This window comes from Bos mutus, chromosome 4, assembly GCF_027580195.1.
Source record: "Bos mutus isolate GX-2022 chromosome 4, NWIPB_WYAK_1.1, whole genome shotgun sequence".
NCBI lineage: Eukaryota > Metazoa > Chordata > Mammalia > Artiodactyla > Bovidae > Bos > Bos mutus.
The window spans coordinates 91,287,615-91,305,002 of record NC_091620.1 but is presented as its reverse complement, the minus strand read 5'-3'; the positions used below and the strand labels follow the sequence as shown (position 1 = coordinate 91,305,002).

The 17,388-nt window shown below is 36.1% G+C and overlaps 1 protein-coding gene across 1 annotated transcript in view; it reads left to right on the top strand.

Moving 5' to 3' along the window:
- HDAC9 (histone deacetylase 9) overlaps window positions 1-17,388 on the top strand; it is an 810,729-nt gene that overhangs the window by 347,970 nt on the left and 445,371 nt on the right. The window lies entirely within an intron of this gene.

Here is a 17,388-nt window from a genome sequence, read left to right as displayed (position 1 = left end):
CATTATCTGGATTTTTATTGAGCCTTACTCATTTACCAGAAAAATGGAAATAATATTCTTCTTTTTCCGCACACTTTTAAAAACCTTAAATTGTAATTGTTTACTAAAACAGACAAGGCCACGGCTTACCTTCTGAGTAAGTGTCTTGCCGAACGTCTCACAGATTGTAGAAGTCATCGTGAAGCTTTGTAGCTAATAATCTCATGTGATTGTATTAAAATTTGCTTAGGGAAACTGGGATGATGAGTCTGGAATAAATTTGGAATTTAGTCATCAACTCTATGGCTTTAGGGTCTGTATTTGTTTTCCCGTATTGCTTTTTCACCCTCTGACATGTGCATATCTAATGTGTTATATGCTCTGTTCCTCTATAATAAATGTATTTAAACTTTAGCTAGGCATAAGCATAAATAGCATTTGTATATGTGATGTTATAAAGCTTATGATATTTTCTAAATATAGTTCTTTAGAGAAAGTTTTAAATTAAAAAATATAACCAAAATTGATGTGAAAGATATTCAAAGCAGATAGTTTGGTTCATTGTATTTTACTCAGATCTACTTGAATAAGTGTAGGTTTGTGTAATTTGTATATAAAATCTACAGAAAAAAATGATTTTTAATAATTATATTCATTTTCCCAATTAATTTTGAATAATTGAAATGAAAATAGATTGTAAAAACACATGTTGAAGCTGTTTTCTGTCATATAGTTTACTTCCAACATAATGAATATCTAAAAATAAAATCAGTCATTAGTAAGAATTTGCTCTATCATCTAGCCCATATTGTACCAGGCACTGGGGAAGGATGGCCAAGTATTGCAAAGCATTTCGTGCCTTTTTATTTTAATAGACCAAAGGATTTTGTGCTTCCACTGTAAGATACTAGATAGAGTAAAATACTTCAATAAAAGGAAATACAAAGGAAAGAATGTTTTATGTAATGCATGAGAATTTCACACTGTTATCTACCAATCAGATCACTTTTCATATAAATAAACTTCTCTGGGATAAAAGGAATAAAGCAAATAGTGAGCCTCCACATATTTCTAAAACATGGCATATAGTTTATGAAAATTGATCCATAAAGGACATGGGTTTTAGAATGTGGGGACTTTGATCTGCAGCCTTGACATTTAGTTGCACCAATGGCATGTGTAGGAACTATTGACAGAGATTATGTGAATATTGCCCCAGGTCTCAGGGCAGTGACTGGCATTCAAGAGCCTGAGGAGTCACTAAAGGGAAAGAAAACACAGTCCCCTTATGGCAGGAGGTTACTGATGAGTGATACAGTTACATTCAGGGGGAAAGACGTCTACCCCGCTGTGCACATAGCCTTTGAATTTATTCTTACCACTGGGAGATTGAAAACTGACTGCAGAACTGACACTGACTTTGAAAAGTAGTGGCATTTGGAGTCAGTAAGCATCCAGAAAGCACATTTGATCTTTGTCAATACTTAAAGACGAGTACTAAAAACCCATTCTTTGTGTCCCACTGTTCCCATGAGAACAATTTAGGATTTTTCCTCTGAAGATTGAGTAGGAATTTATTCTTGTAGAATTTCTCAACCCACAACAAAATTCAAAGAGAAATCCTGCTTATAAGTTACAAAATGTTATTCCACTCATCTTCTGTATCTCTTTATGTGATATCTAATAATAGTGGAAAGTTATAGCCCCTGTCTTTTCTAGTGATGTCTTTTCTGTATTTGCCCAGTATTTTAAGTTTTTCCCCTTTATATCGAATATCTGTTATTTACAAAGTGTCAGGGCTGCTGACCTGCAAAACCAAACATTTCCAGCATTATATCAATAAAGTTCTTGAAAAGACATTAATACTTTTACATCTCTATAGGAGTTTCAAAATATTCCTTAGTTCAATTCCCATTGTCTGAGAAAAGTATAATATAATTAAATACAGATGTTTTCTACACATTCTCTAAAATACTTAGAGATACCATTCATTAATTACAAATAGGCAGAAGTCTTCCAACTTTTTAAAGTATAATCTATTTGGTATATTTCCAGTTCACTGTGAGAAAGTTTAGGTGTATATTTGCACTAAATAGAAAAGCACTGAAGTACCGTAAAGTAATAGTTTTTACTTCAGCATTTGTCCTATTTTAATGACTCAACAGTTATTACAAAAAAGTAAGCAATAAAATACCATAATTAAACATATGTGATGATTGAGGAAACTGGGATAATTTTCACATAAAGCTACATCATACTAAATGAAATCTGGAGAAGTGGCATTTGATCATATAATATAAATACCAGGACAGCTGTAATAGTCTCACTTTTCTGTGGATGCCTGGTTATCAGTCTCTGAGGTCTACTTGATTTAAAAGAAGTTGGTAAGAAGATTCTGTCTTTTTGATCTGCATATAATACTAAATGCTTTCATTTTCTTTTTAACCTATGTTGGTGCTGAGTTGCTAGGATACACTAGCAAGATTTAAGGAACTAAAGCTGGAACCAGAGTAAGGAAAGTCCTAATGACCTTAAAATGAATCAAGTGGCCCCAGGGGTGTTCCCAAAGCAGTGAGCTAAATTCAGAACCTCTCCTGACCTCTCAGGACTCAGCCAGACAGGGGGAGCCTAGGAACAGTCAGCTACAGAAGTCTCATTTGCCTGCAGAAATCTGACCTTTGTCATGCAAAGTGGCCCTTTACTTCCTTCCCCTAAGGAGAATCATAGTTGCTCATACCTTTCGGGCTTTTGGAAACCTCAGAATTCTGTGAATCGTTAGCTCTACTCAGTTCCTATTTCAGTTTTCTTTCAAATACAAGAATTGAGAGTCTTTAGCTCTTTTCCTAACAATGAATGTCAAAGACTTTCAAATTAAGTTGAGAATAAAATAATTGTTTTTAATTTTTATGTTTATCGCCCACACTTAAATAAGTGTTCCCTTTTAGAATTACCCTCTGATGGCCTCTGTTCTATAACACAAGAATTTGTTGATTCTGAGATTTGTATTATTTTGCTGAACTTTAGGTTTTTCTGGCTGTAAATTATATCACGTGGTAGTAGGTTTTTTTTTTTTTTTTTTTGGCCAGTATAATACACTGCTGGACTGATAATAAACTATAAAATAGGGAAAGGAAGCTTCTGGGTCCAGCTACTTCTAAAATAGAACATATTTCCCACAGAGATACTACATATGCAGTGACTTTGAACTGACCTTCAAAACCATTTGAACTGGATTCTTTTCCAATGACTGTGTGCATATGTCTCATAAAATATTATGGTAAAAAATTCTAGAGGTTTTATGCTCCGTTATATTATTGGGGTCTGACCCAGTGAACTTTGCCTTACTTTGAATGTTACAGTCTTTCCATTTAATACTTCTGAACAAAGTGGCTGGCTAGATTTAACCTCTTAAAGAGCACAAGCCATATAAAGCTAAAGCTTGGCTTGGGCTAGTAAGGCTGTTCCAGCCCCACTGAAATATTCTTTTTAATGGTCAGCAACAGTAGAATAAGACTCAAAGATGGAAGGGGTCCAAACATAAGTTAAGGTTTTGGAAGGCCAATGTCATTTTCCACACTGAGTAATTGGAAAGAAGGCAGAGATGAGACATACAACTTTATAAATCTCCCTCAGAATAGCAGTTAGAAGTTATGTAGTGGTACCTTGGTGACCTTTTCAAGTTATTATAATCCAGAATTAGTACAAGGAGATTTTTAAACAATGTTTTAAAATCTCTCTTGCTCTGTTTTTCTCTCTTCCTTTTTCTAGTTCTATGTCTTTCTCATAACACACAAACACACGTGCATGTGCACCCATGGACATGCACACACATTTCTGCACAGATTTCACTAAGATAGCACTTATGTTTATACAGATATTCACTCAGAATCTTATTCTAGATTGGCTAAAACCGGGGTATTTTTATATATCTAAGTACTCTAGCTTAGTTCTGTTGTAGTGGCGCTTGCTTACAGTGATTGAAATACACTCTTTCTGATCAGTCTTAGAACAGTTCCTCCGGAATTGAGAAGCACTGGGGCTTCCCTGGTGGTGCTAGTGGTAAAGAACCCATCTGCCAGTACCTTAGACTTAAGAGACATGGGTTTGATCTCTGGGTCAGGAAAATCTCCTGGAGGAGGGCATGACAACCCACTCCAGTATTCTTGCCTGGAGAACCCCATGGACAGAGGAGCCCGGCAGTCGGACACAACTGAAGTGACTTAGCACACGTGCACGTGGCACAGTAACACAGGCTTTGAATCCACTCCTGGATTGAAATACAGGTTCTCAAGCTTGGGAAATTTTTAACCTCTTAAGGTCGTCTTTCTGTCATCTGTAAGATAGGAATAATTATTGCTGTTGGTTCATACAGTTATTTTGAGGATTCAATTAAGTAATGCATGTCGTGCACTTAGAATCATACCTAAGATTAAGGAAATGCTTGGATGGAACGTTCTTTACTGCTGTTTCTAGTTGATAAAAGACTGAATTTCATTTATTTTCATCAGTGAAAACTGAATTGCTTATTGTTGTGTAAAGTCTTTTTAAAGACTTGTATTCTGCCACCTTATTGATAAAATGAGAAAACTGAGGCGAAAGAGAGAAAAGTATTCACTGTAAGTGCTCTGCCTCTTGCAATGCTAAATGTCAAGATGGGAATAAAGGTTTTTGTTAACTTTGCACATTATCTGGCATTTGGGATCCTAGTATGGTGTACAAAAATAGCAGTGGACTTGTTTCTTTCCTTCACCGTAGGAAGAGCTCTTATTGATGCTCTGTCCTCACTAGGGTCACACTGAGTTTTAATTTCTGCCATTGACTTCATTTTTAAATCAATAAACTTTTAATTTTTGGAACAGTTTTAGATTTACAGAAAAATTGACCCATAGCACAGACGGTTCCCATATTACTTTCCCCACTGTCGCGTCGTCTCTGCTCTTGTTAACATCTTGCAAAGTGTGGTATGTTTGGTGCAATTAATGAATGCCTAATGGAGAAAGCAATGGCACCCCACTCCAGTACTCTTGCCTGGAAAATCCCATGGACCGAGGAGCCTGGTGGGCTGTAGTCCATGGGGTCGCTGAGGGTCGGACACGACTGAGTGACTTCACTTTTTCACTTCATCAGTACATTATTGTTAATGTACCCCATAATTTATATTAAGGTTTACTCTTTCTGCTTCCCTGGTGGTTATTTTGACAAATGCAAAATGTCATAACATGTACCCACTATTACAATATAATGCAAACTTGTTTCACTACCCTAAAAATCCTCTGTTCTCCATTTATTTACCCCTCCATCCTCCAACCCCCAATAACCACTTATAGTTTCACTGTCTCCATGGATTTGCCTTCTGTAGAATGTCATATATTTGAAATCATACAGTACGTAGCCATTTCAGACAAACTTCTTTCACTTGGCAATGTGTATTTATGATCCCTCCATGTTTTCTGGCTTGAAGGCCCTTTTTAGCACTGAATAATAATGCATTATATGGGAGGAGCCACATCTTGTTTAAACATTTACTTGTCGAAAGGTGTTCTGGTTCCTTCCAAGTTTTAGCAATTATGAATCAAGTGGCCCTAAACATTCACATGCAGGTTTTTATGTGGATGTATATTTTCAGCTCAGTTAAATGAAAGCCTAAGCATGCAATAGGTGGATTTTATGGTAAGACTATGTGTAGTTTTGTCAGACACTGTCATTGTATTCTGAAGGGGCTGTACTGTTTTGAATGCTGACCAGCAATGGATCAGATCTACCAGTAGTGGATCAAGAGTTTTCCAGCACTTGGTATTTTCAGTTTAGTGTTTTGAATTTTAACCATTCTAATAGGTATATATTGCCAACATCCGCTGGATCATGGAAAAAGCAAGAGAATTCCAGAAAAACATCTATTTCTGCTTTATTGACTATGCCAAAGCCTTTGACTGTGTGGATCACAATAAACTGTGGAAAATTCTGAAAGAGATCGGAATACAAGACCACCTGACCTGCCTCTTGAGAAATCTGTATGCAGGTCAGCAAGCAACAGTTAGAACTGGACATGGAACAACAGACTGGTTCCATACAGGAAAAGGAGTACGTCAAGGCTGTATGTTGTCACCATGCTTATTTAACATATGCAGAGTACATCATGAGAAACACTGGGCTGGAAGACGCACAAGCTGGAATCAAGATTGCCAGGAGAAATATCAATAACCTCAGATATACAGATGACACCACTCTTACGGCAGAAAGTGAAGAGGAGCTAAAAAGCCTCTTGATGAAAGTGAAAGAGGAGAGTGAAAAAGTTGGCTTAAAGCTCAACATTCCGAAAACAAAGATCATGGCATCTGGTCCCATCACTTCATGGGAAATAGATGGGGAAACAGTGGAAACAGTGTCAGAATTTATTTTGGGGGGCTCCAAAATCACTGCAGATGGTGACTGCAGCCATGAAATTAAAAGACGCTTACTCCTTGAAAGGAAAATTATGACCAACCTAGATAGCATATTCAAAAGCAGAGACATTACTTTGCCAACAAAGGTCTGTCTAGTCAAGGCTATGGTTTTTCCAGTAGTCGTGTATGGATGTGAGAAAACTGAGCGCTGAAGAATTGATGCTTTTGAACTATGGTGTTGGAGAAGACTCTTGAGGGTCTCTTGGACTGCAAAGAGATCCAACCAGTCCATTCTAAAGGAGATAAGTCCTGGGTATTCTTTGGAAGGAGTGATGCTAAAGCTGAAGCTCCAATACTTTGGCCACCTCATGCGAAGAGTTGACTCATTGAAAAAGACTCTGATGGTGGGAGGGATTGGGGGCAGGAGGAGAAGGGGACGACGGAGGATGAGATGGCTGGATGTCATCACTCACTCGATGGACGTGAGTCTGAGTGAACTCTGGGAGTTGGCGATTTACAGGGAGGCCTGGCATGCTGCAATTCATGGGGTCACAAAGAATCGGACACGATGAGCGACTGAACTGAATAGGTATATAATGGTTTTTCATTGTGGTTTTATTTCCTAGTTTTAGTGTGGTATAATCTTTCTCATCCCTTTACTATTAATCTATGTCTTTCTTTTTTAAATGGTTTTCTGATAGTGTATGGTGGTGGTTTAGTCACTAAGTCGTGTCCAACTCTTCTGACACTATGGACTGTAGCCCGCCAGGCTCCGCTATCCATTGGGATTTTCTAGGCAAAAATACTGGAGTGGGTTGCCCTTTCCTTCTCCAATAGACAGTGTATAGTAGGGTCTTTTTTTTTTTTTCCTTAATCCACTCTGACAGTCTCCTTTAGATCAGTCCCATTTAAAGTGCTTATAGATATAGTTGGATCAATATCTGCCATGTTTATAACTATTCTAATCATTATACTTAATCATTTTTAAAAAAATCTTCCCCTCTATTCTCTGGTTTTAACTGAGCATGGTATATGATTCCATGTTCTCTACTGTCTTAGCATATCAGTTGTACCTCTTTTAAATTTTTTCTTTGATGGTTTCCTTAGAGTTTGAAGTACACATTTGTAGCAAATCTATACCCACTTTCAAATAACACTATACTTGTTCTATGGCTATAGGTACCTTAAAACAGGGTATTCCCAATTCCTCTCTCCCGTTTTTTGTAATTTTGCTGTCATTAATTTCACTTTCCCAGGTCACTGAATACATTGTTGGTATTATTATTTTGAATAGTCAGATCAATTAAAAATAGGAAAACTAGAGGCAGGTTCAAAAGGGAAGGAACATATGTCTGGGTACTGTTAGTGACTCAGTCGTGTCCAACTCTTTGTGACTCCGTGGACTGTACCCACCAGGCTCCTCTGTCCATGGAATTCTCCAGGCAAGAATACTGGAGTGGGTAGCCATTTCCTTTTCCAGGGAATCTTCCCTACCCAGCGATGGAGCACAGGTTTCCTGCATTGAAGGCAAATTCTTTACCTTCGGAGCCACCAGAGAAGCCCAAACATATATATATACTATGTCTGATTCATGTTGATGTATGGCAGAAACCAAGACAACATTGTAAAGCAATTATCCTCCAATTAAAAAGAATTTTTTTTTAAATGAGAAAAAGAAACTTTTTCTTTTACCTTCATTTATTTTTTCCTTTATATAGCTTTGAGTTTCTGATTTATATCCTTTTCTTTCTTGCTAAAGTACTTTTAATCTTTCTTGCAAGTTGGCTCTACTGCTAACAAATTTCCTTAGTTCTTGTTTGTCTAAAAAAGTTTTTATTTTTCCTTTATATTTAACAGATAATTGCACTGAATGCAGAATTCTTGGTTGCTGAATTTTTTTTCCTTGCAACACTGTAAATGCTTCACTCTCTTCTTGCTTGCATGGTTTCTGACAAGAAATTTGATTCAGTTCTTATTGTTGATTTATAGGCAGGATGCTTTCTAATATCCTCTGGTTTCATGGAAGATGTTCTTTGTTTTTGGTTTTCTACTGTTTGAGTATGATGTGCCCAGGAGTCTGATGTTTGGTATTTATACTGTTTCATGTTCCCTGAGACTCCTAGCTTGAGAGCTTGTCTGTGTATTCCAGCTACTGCTCGAATAGTCTCCTGCTTCTTTCTTTTATGTTATTGGTTTCTCATTATGCATGTGTTATGTCTTTTGCAATTGTCCCAGACTGGCAAGTATTTTCTTCATTCTTTTTTTTTTCTTTGCCCATCGACTTCGGAAGTTTCTATTGACATGTCTTTAAGGTCATGTATTCTTTCCTCAGTTGTGTCCAATTTCTTCTTGAGCCCATAAAAGGCATTCTTCATTCTATACTTTTGATCTCAGGCATTTATTTCCTTTTGGTACTTTCTTAGTGTTTCTACCTCTTTGCTTACAGTTACTAACATATTCTTACATATTGTCAACCTTTTCCATTAGAGCCCTTAACATATTATTCATAGTTATTTTAAGTTCTCTGATAATTCCAAAATCTTTGTAATAACTGAGTCTGGTCTGATGCTTGCCTTATCTCTTCAGACTGTTTTCTCTTCATTTTTAGCATGCTTTCCAACTTTTTGTTGAAAGCTGGACATGATATATTAGAGATTGACTAGTTAAGCTTTCTGTGTGAGATTTTATGTTAATATGGTTGCGTTTCATGTTTGCAGTGGATGTAGGTGCCATGGCTTAGGTTTCTTCTAGTTTCCTTGGTTGCAGTTCGTTCGTTTGTTTGTTTGTTTGTTTTCTTTCTCCATTTTGGGGTTTCCCTAAGAGCTCCTTCATAAATGGAGTGTGTCTTGCCGCTCTCTCATTGGCAATCCACTGTTGTTATACTGGAACCTGTTAATGTGATGATAAGACATTGGAGGCTACCCAGATCAATGGTAAAGCATCTGTCTGCCATTGTAGGAGACGCTGGTTCTATTCCTGGGTTGAGAATATCCCCTGGAGGAGGAAATGGCAACACACTCCAGTATTTCTTCCCAGGAGAATCCCATGGACAGAGGAGCTTGGCTTGCTACAGTTCATGGGGTCACAAAGAGTTGGACATGACTGAGCAGCTACACACAATCACAGCCAAGGCATTGGGGAGGGACAGTGTTCTATAATTTTATAATTAAATCTCAGTTTTTTAGTGGTCTCTGAGTTTGTGGTCTTTGAACTCTAGAGCTGTTTCTTAGCTTTTTAAAAAATCTTCCATGTAAGTGAGATAGGAAAGCTAGAAGAGGCTACAGTTGCCTAATTGCCTTTCTCTAAGGTCAAATAAAGTTCTAGCAAATAGTTTCCCTTGGAGGGCAGGTTTTGTTATGTAGAGTACTCTGGGTATATTTTATATCTGTACTTTTTTACTGGACATATTTCAAATGGCTGCTTTTCTTTCCCCCTTTACCTCTGTTCCCTATCATCACATAGACAAGAGGGGATTCTTCACATGGTTGGGTTCTTGTAAATAAAACCTCTGAATATGTACTCTTCCCTTATGAGACTGGGCCCCTGGGGTTTTTAACTCTCGAGCTAGTCCACACTCAGCCTCCAGTAACTCATCAAAATTAACATCTGAGTGTTCTACCAGTTCCTGGCTCCAGTGGCTTCTCTTCTCCATTAACTGATCTCAGCTATGATTTTTGTTGTTTTTCAGTCTCTCTTGATTTTGGAATGGCAGTTTGCTCTGAGACCTCTCAGTTCTCTGATGAATCTAAGAAAATCGCTTTGGTTTTAATCTGCTCAGCTTTCTTCTTGTGGTGAGGATGGCAGTGAAGGTTTCCAAGCTTTTCACATGCTGTAGCTGATACCAAAAGGCAGCCAGCCATTCACTAATTTTTTAAAAAAAAACTTTATTTCAGCATAACTATACTTACAGAAATACACTCATATTGGTTAATAGAACACAATTTAACTTATCCTACACAATTTGAACCAAAAAACTTGGTACATGGTTTGCTTTAAAAAGAAAGAAAAAGGATTTGTAATCTGGTTTATTTTTATCTGTTACAAATGTATATAAAAGATTCTCCATAACTTTTAAATCAGTAAACAATTTTCAAAAAATTTTAAAAACACAACTTTGCAGTTTTTTAAGATGACAGATTCATATTTAAACAATATAATTTTACCAATTAATTATAATAAATTTTTTATAAGGTTATAAGTCATCAGTGTTTGACTCTCCTTCTCAGTATGGTCATGACTAACAAATCTGTGTACTGAAAATACTGACAAAGAGAATAGACTGAAATAATTTTTAAATCACATTTTGGAAGGAAGGCTATACTTTATGCTAAAGTCTTTGCCCAATGTTTCATTCTATTGTATTTTATTCTGTACCCTCTTCTATATGTCATCTTTCTCTTCTCCTTAATAGGAATCAAACACTCCATTGGTTTTTGCTACTTTGAGAATGAATTTGATGAAATACTGTAATGGAACAGAGCATGAGCTACTCTGTGAGCAAGACTTGAGAATGATAAGGACTTTTTCCCCTGTGTTTTTCTTACCTTTCTCTTCATATCAAATGCTAGAGGTTTGATAAGGTAAGAAAAACAAACCAATTTTTGGCCCTCCAAAAATTAGAAAAATCAACTCTTTTTAAAAATAGGATTTAATTTTTTATATAGTAAAATTACATTTTAAAAGGAGCCTTTTGATAGGTTTGATCCTTTAGATTATGAAAAGTTAGCAATTTCCAGCTACTATATTTCTTTGATATGCACTTTTTCTTCCAGTTTTGTTAAAATGTAACTCACAGCACTGTGTAAATTTGAAGTGTACAGCATAATAATTTTGACTTGTTTGCTCATTTTTTAAACAAACATATTCGAATGGATCTAACAGATAATATTATATAGTTTAACCAGCAATATTTTTTACTTTTACATTTTTTTCCTTAAGGTGTATAAGGTGATCTGTTACAGATGATAAACTGCTGTAGTATTTACCCAAAAATTAAATGGTGTAGAGTAGTAAGAATCTTTGTAATATAAAAAGAATACAAATTTATAACATGTGATTTTTCACTGAAAAGCATAATAGAAATTAATGTCCCTAAGAATTTTTTATTGAAAAGTTAGATATATGGTTATGTTAAAACAAGAGACAAATAGTTTAAGTTTCACAATTCGATACATGGAAAACTAGTCTCACAGATTGATTGTGCATGTGGTATGTTTGATAACTAGTTGGAGGTAAGACCAAATGTCAATTGAGAATTGTTTGATAATTAATCAGCTTAGTAGGAACTTTGAACATCTAACTAAAATTATTTGCCAGTAGAAATTAGTGTGGTTGCCAGGGGTGGGGGGAACTAGTGTGAAGAAGCTAATATAGCCTAGAAAGACAGAGCTTGGAAAATAACCTCACGGTTTGGAGTTAGAAAGATTTGGCTTAGAATTCTAGCGTGGCACTACCAGCTAGAGCTGTGTGACAGCAGGCAAGTTACAGGACTTCTCTGAGCCTCCATTCTTAAAGTGTCAAGAATGGAAAATATTTGGCTTTCAGGATTATGATAAGCAAAAACATATTTCATGAAGGTGCCCAACACAGTGCCTGACATATAACAGAGCCTCTGTGCGTATTGCCCGTTTGAGTTGCTGGGAATAATGGTGTGGCATTGGTAGTAGGAATTATTAGTAGTGGCTGCATACTAAAGAGCCTCTTAATGAAAGGGAAAGAGGAGAGTGAAACAGTTGGCTTATAACTCAACATTCAGAAAACTAAGATCATGAGATCTGGTCCCATCACTTCATGGCAAATAGATGGAGAAACAATGGAAACAGTGACAGACTTTATTATTTGGGGGCTCCAAAATCACTGCAGATGGTGATTGCAGCCATGAAATTAAAAGACACTTACTCCTTGGAAGGAAAGTTATGACCAACCTAGCGAGCATATTCAAAAGCAGAGACGTTACTTTGCCAGCAAAGGTCCGTCTAGTCAAGGCTATGGTTTTTCCAGTAGTCATGTATGGATGTGAGAGTTGGATTATAAAGAAAGCTGAGTGCCGAAGAATTGATGCTTTTGAACTGCGGTGTTGGAGGAGACTCTTGAGAGTCCCTTGGACTGCAAGGAGATCCAACCAGACCATTCTAAAGGAGATCAGTCCTGAATATTCATTGGAAGGACTGATGCTGAAGCTGAAACTCCAATACTTTAGCTACCTGATGTGAAGAGTTGATTCATTTGAAAAGACCCTGATACTGGGAAAGATTGAATGCAGGAGGAGAAGGGGACAACAGAGATGGTTGGATGGCAAACCAACTCGATGGACGTGAGTTTGAGCGAGCTCTGGAAGTTGGTGATAGACAAGGAAGCCTGGTATGCTGCAGTCCATGGGGTCACCAAGAGTCGGACACGACTGAGAAACTGAACTGAACTGAACATAGTTTAAGTGTAAAATAATTGGAATGGCAAAAACAGTCTAGAGTTGTGATCTTAACCCTCTCACTAATGTATGACCTTGAACATATATTACTTCATGATTTTGTAGCTCAGATTTCTTGGATGAATGACAAACTTGGACCAACTGATTGCTAATATTGTATATTATTCTAAACAGGAACCATACCAGAATGTTTCATGAAGATTAAGATAAGAAAATGTTAATGCTTTGAAGAACATATAAATAAGAAATAAATGATGGTGCTTTTGCAGAATTATATCTCAAATTTGTTGTAATTAACTGTAGCAAAGTCTAATGACATATTTTTCACTCCCCATAAAATGCTCATTTAGAAACATGCAGGATGTTTTAGATAAGATTGGAATGAGAAATTGGCAAAAAATAATACTTAAGACTTTAAAAGCATTTAGCCATCTGTTGTATAATCATGAGAATGATTGAAAAGTGACTTCTAATTTGTAATATTCACAGTTATATAACTTGAAGTACTGGGAAAATATTCTATACAAATATATGAATTTATGTATCTTTAGACACATCTAATGAAATAAATTAAAAGGTGAAAAAATAAATGACAAAATATTGGTAAGTTTCAGCCACTCACTGAGTTTCTTTGAAATAGAAGTGTCCTTGATGGCAAAGAAATCTGCTGGAAACCATTATCTGTTTGCTCAAAACTCTTATTAGTATTTAAGGTAGCACAAAATAATAGTTTTGCCTTAGCATGCTAGATTTTTACATTGAGTGACCTTAATTTGCCAATCTCTTATTTTATAAAATTATTAATATTTGATTTTGAGCTAACATTTATCATTATTTTAATACTTATACTGATTCTCTCCATTCTTTAGTACTTATCCATATACAAGATAAATATTTTTCATAAGCTATAAATTCTGACATTATCTTTACCTCTTCCATTTTCAGTTTAATTTTTGCTGTAAAAGCTAATAATCACATGTCAGTTATTAAGTATCATATTTCATACTCCCATTCTTATCTTGTTCTTCCCAATTGGATGGTAAAAAATGTTCCTAAAGAGTGTCTGTCACATCTTCATTCCTTATCTGACAAACCACACTTTGTGCTGGGCCTTTTGGTGTGTATAAATAAATTGATATGAGTAACAAAGGATTTTTGCCATTAAGGAGCTCACAGTCCTCATAGTGAGACCCATGTTGATTGACAATTAGTTTAATTTAGATTTTGAACCACCTTACTTCTTGAGAAACTACTGTTTCATATTCACACATTATAAACATTCTTGAGTGAGATGGTTGGATGGCATCACCGACTCAATAGACATGAGTTTGAGTAAGCTCCGGGAGTTTGTGATGGACAGGGAAGCCTGGCATGCTGCAGTTCATGACGTCACAAAGGGTTGGACACAACTGAGCAACTGAACTGAATTGAGTGAAAGCAAAGATCCAGACCATCTGAAGAATGTAGGTAAGAGAAGACATTGATATATTAATTATTTTTTTAATAATTAATTAAATAAGCTTTCAGTGTATTTAATTGGAATTTTCTATATTAGTTTTATTTGTTTTGAAGTAGGTAACACAAAAGAAATTCTCAGAAAACTTATTAGCCTGCTATCTGGAGATAGTGAAGGACAGAGGAGCCTGGTGTGCTGCAGTCCATGGGGTCTCAAAAAGTTGGACATGACTTTAGCAACAGCTGTGCTGCTGCTGCTAAGTCACTTCAGTTGTGTCTGGTTTTTTAAAAATAGTATAGACTAGTCCTGCTAAACAAATTTTTCTGTAATACTGGGAAAAGTTCTGTGTCTGCACTGCGCAATTCAGTAACCAGTAAGCAAATGTAGCCACCTGAAGTTGAACATACAATGTAGCCGGTGTGGCTGAGGAGATAAATATTCATTGACAAATTTTGAATTTAAATATTCACATGCAGCTAGCTAGTAACTATCATCTAGGACAGCACAAGTATAGACCACAGTGGACACACATGGGCCTGAACGGCACTACAGATTCCCTTCATTGCCCAGGTCAGACATCACAGTCACAGCAGACTCTTCCCTTGGAGTTTGGACAGAGAAGCATTCTAAATCATATCACACAAAAGAAATACAGTGCCTGAGCAGAACTGTACTTTCAGGACTCTTAATTTTTAAGAAACAAGTACCAAGAAGCTTAGTTTTTGAAAAAAGAGGATTTGGAGGTTTCATTTATCTGAATTTTCTTAATGTCTAGGTGCTTAGATGATGTTAATTCAGTGTGTTCACATGTTGTTAATAGAAGTGCGAGTTTCTAGCCTGGTTCTGCTGAACTTTACATGCAGTAATGCTCCCTCTTAATAATGACAGGGCTAGCTCAGTATAGCCCTAGACTTACCTCTTACCTGCTAAGAAAGAACAGTGAAAAGAAACACTTTCCCCTCAAGTAATTCCTGTTTTGTTTTTTTTTAATTTATGTTATTGAAGTATAGTTGATTTACAATGTTGTGTTCATTTCCACCATATAACAAAGTGGTTCAGTTATACATATATGTGCATATATATATATATATATATATATATATATACACACATCCTTTTCATCTTCTTTTTCATTATGGCTTATCAAATATAGTTCTCTGTGCTATACAGTAGGGCCTTATTGTTTATCATTCTGTATAGAATAGTTTGCACCTGCTAATTCCAAATTCCCAATCCATCCCTTTCCCGCCCCACTTCCCACTTGGCAAATCACAATCCGTTTTTATGTCTGTGAGTCTGCTTTTGTTTCGAGGATAAGTTCATCTGTGTCATATTTTAGATTCCACACATAAGTGCTGCCATATGGTATTTCTCTTTCTGACTTAGTACGATGATCTCTAGGTCCCTCCATATTGCTGTTTATGGTGTTATTTCATTCTTTTTAATGGCTGACTAATAGTCCATTGTATGTGTGTTTATACACGGCATCTTATTTTTCCATTTATTTATCTATGGACATTTAGGTTGTTTCCATGTCTTGGCTATTGTGAATAGTGCTGCTATGAACATTTTTCCCCAAGTAATTCTGATAATTCCCAGGACTAACTCACCTGAACAGCTTTGGTCATGTACCAACCCTGAATCGGTCACTCTGGTGAGAGAGTGAATCGTGAATTATCACTCTGAGAGAGATAAATTGTGCCAGGGAGCACAGGTGGGGATCCTGACTCGCTTGTCCACCCTGGAAGTTGGGATGGAGTTCACAGAAGCTCTCAGAGGACCTGGACTGAGAATGAAATTCTAACCAGTGTTCATCCTTCTAAAGCACAGCTCTGAGCCTATCGACTCTCTTCTCGAGAATTTTTTGTGAATTTTCACACATGCTGCAGGCCATTCCTCAGTGCGATCTTCAGATCTGACTGACTTACCCTTTCTTAAAAAGTGATTTTAAACACTGCAGTTTATAGGAAGTTTTTGCAAATCCTCTGCTTTTTCTGGCCTGAAACCCCAACTGAAATCTTTTACAGTTCATCTCTCTTAAAATGTCCTTGCTACCTGTGTCATACAAACACTGCCCTTCTGGAATATTTTATAATTAAATTTATATGGTAGTAATAGTAGCATTGGTTACATGTGCTAGATAACATTTTAAGTGTCTTATCTATATATCAATTGTTTCCATACAATAACTCTTGGAATACATCTTGCTATTTGTCACCAGTTTTTATAGATAAGGAAACAGTCACAGAGCAGTTAGTAAATTTATTCAGTTATCATTTTACTTCTATGAACAGTAAGTGTAATGCCAGGCTTGAAGACAAAAAGTCTTATTTCAGAACCTGGTCTTTCATCCTCTGTGATTTGTACATAAGTAAGTGGTAAGTGGTATCTAGTATCATTGAAAAAGGCAGTTTTGCTGAAGTTTAAGCACAGTGTTGATTCATCATATAACAATTTAGGGTGTACCATTTGTAATTTAACTTACTCCAGTGATGCTGCTGCTGCTGCTAAGTTGCTTCAGTTGTGTGCAACTCTGTGTGACCCCATAGACAGCAGCCCACCAGGCTCCCCTGTCCACGGGATTTTCCAGGCAAGAGTACTGGAGTGGGTTGCCATTGCCTTCTCTGAGTCCAATGATGAATAATGTTCAAAATATTTTAGCACTAATATTTTGATTATCCTTCATAATTTCAACTACTACAGACATTTTTCATTGAAAGCAAATTATTTAAAGCCACAAATTGATGTATTCTTTGTACATCTAAATATTTAAACATTTGTAAAAGTTAAACTATTCCAGAAGTTAAATATCAATTTTAAGTTAGATCTTTCAATTGTTTTTTCCGCAAATAAAAGAGCTAATTAATTAATCAGTGACAGAATTCTGAGAAGCTGAAAATATAAAGTTAATACCAAAATATAATACTTTGCAGTCACTATGCAAGAAAATATTTTTCAAATCTGCTAGATGTCTTTAGGAGAATCAGTAAGCTTATGGATACAGAATAACTAATAAAAATACTTTATAGGTTTAAATATAACACATAGAAGAAATTTTACTTATTAAATTTGTCATGTTATTTATTTATATTATAGTTATAAGAAAACACATATGAAAAATATTTCTCCAGCTTTTAGAATGC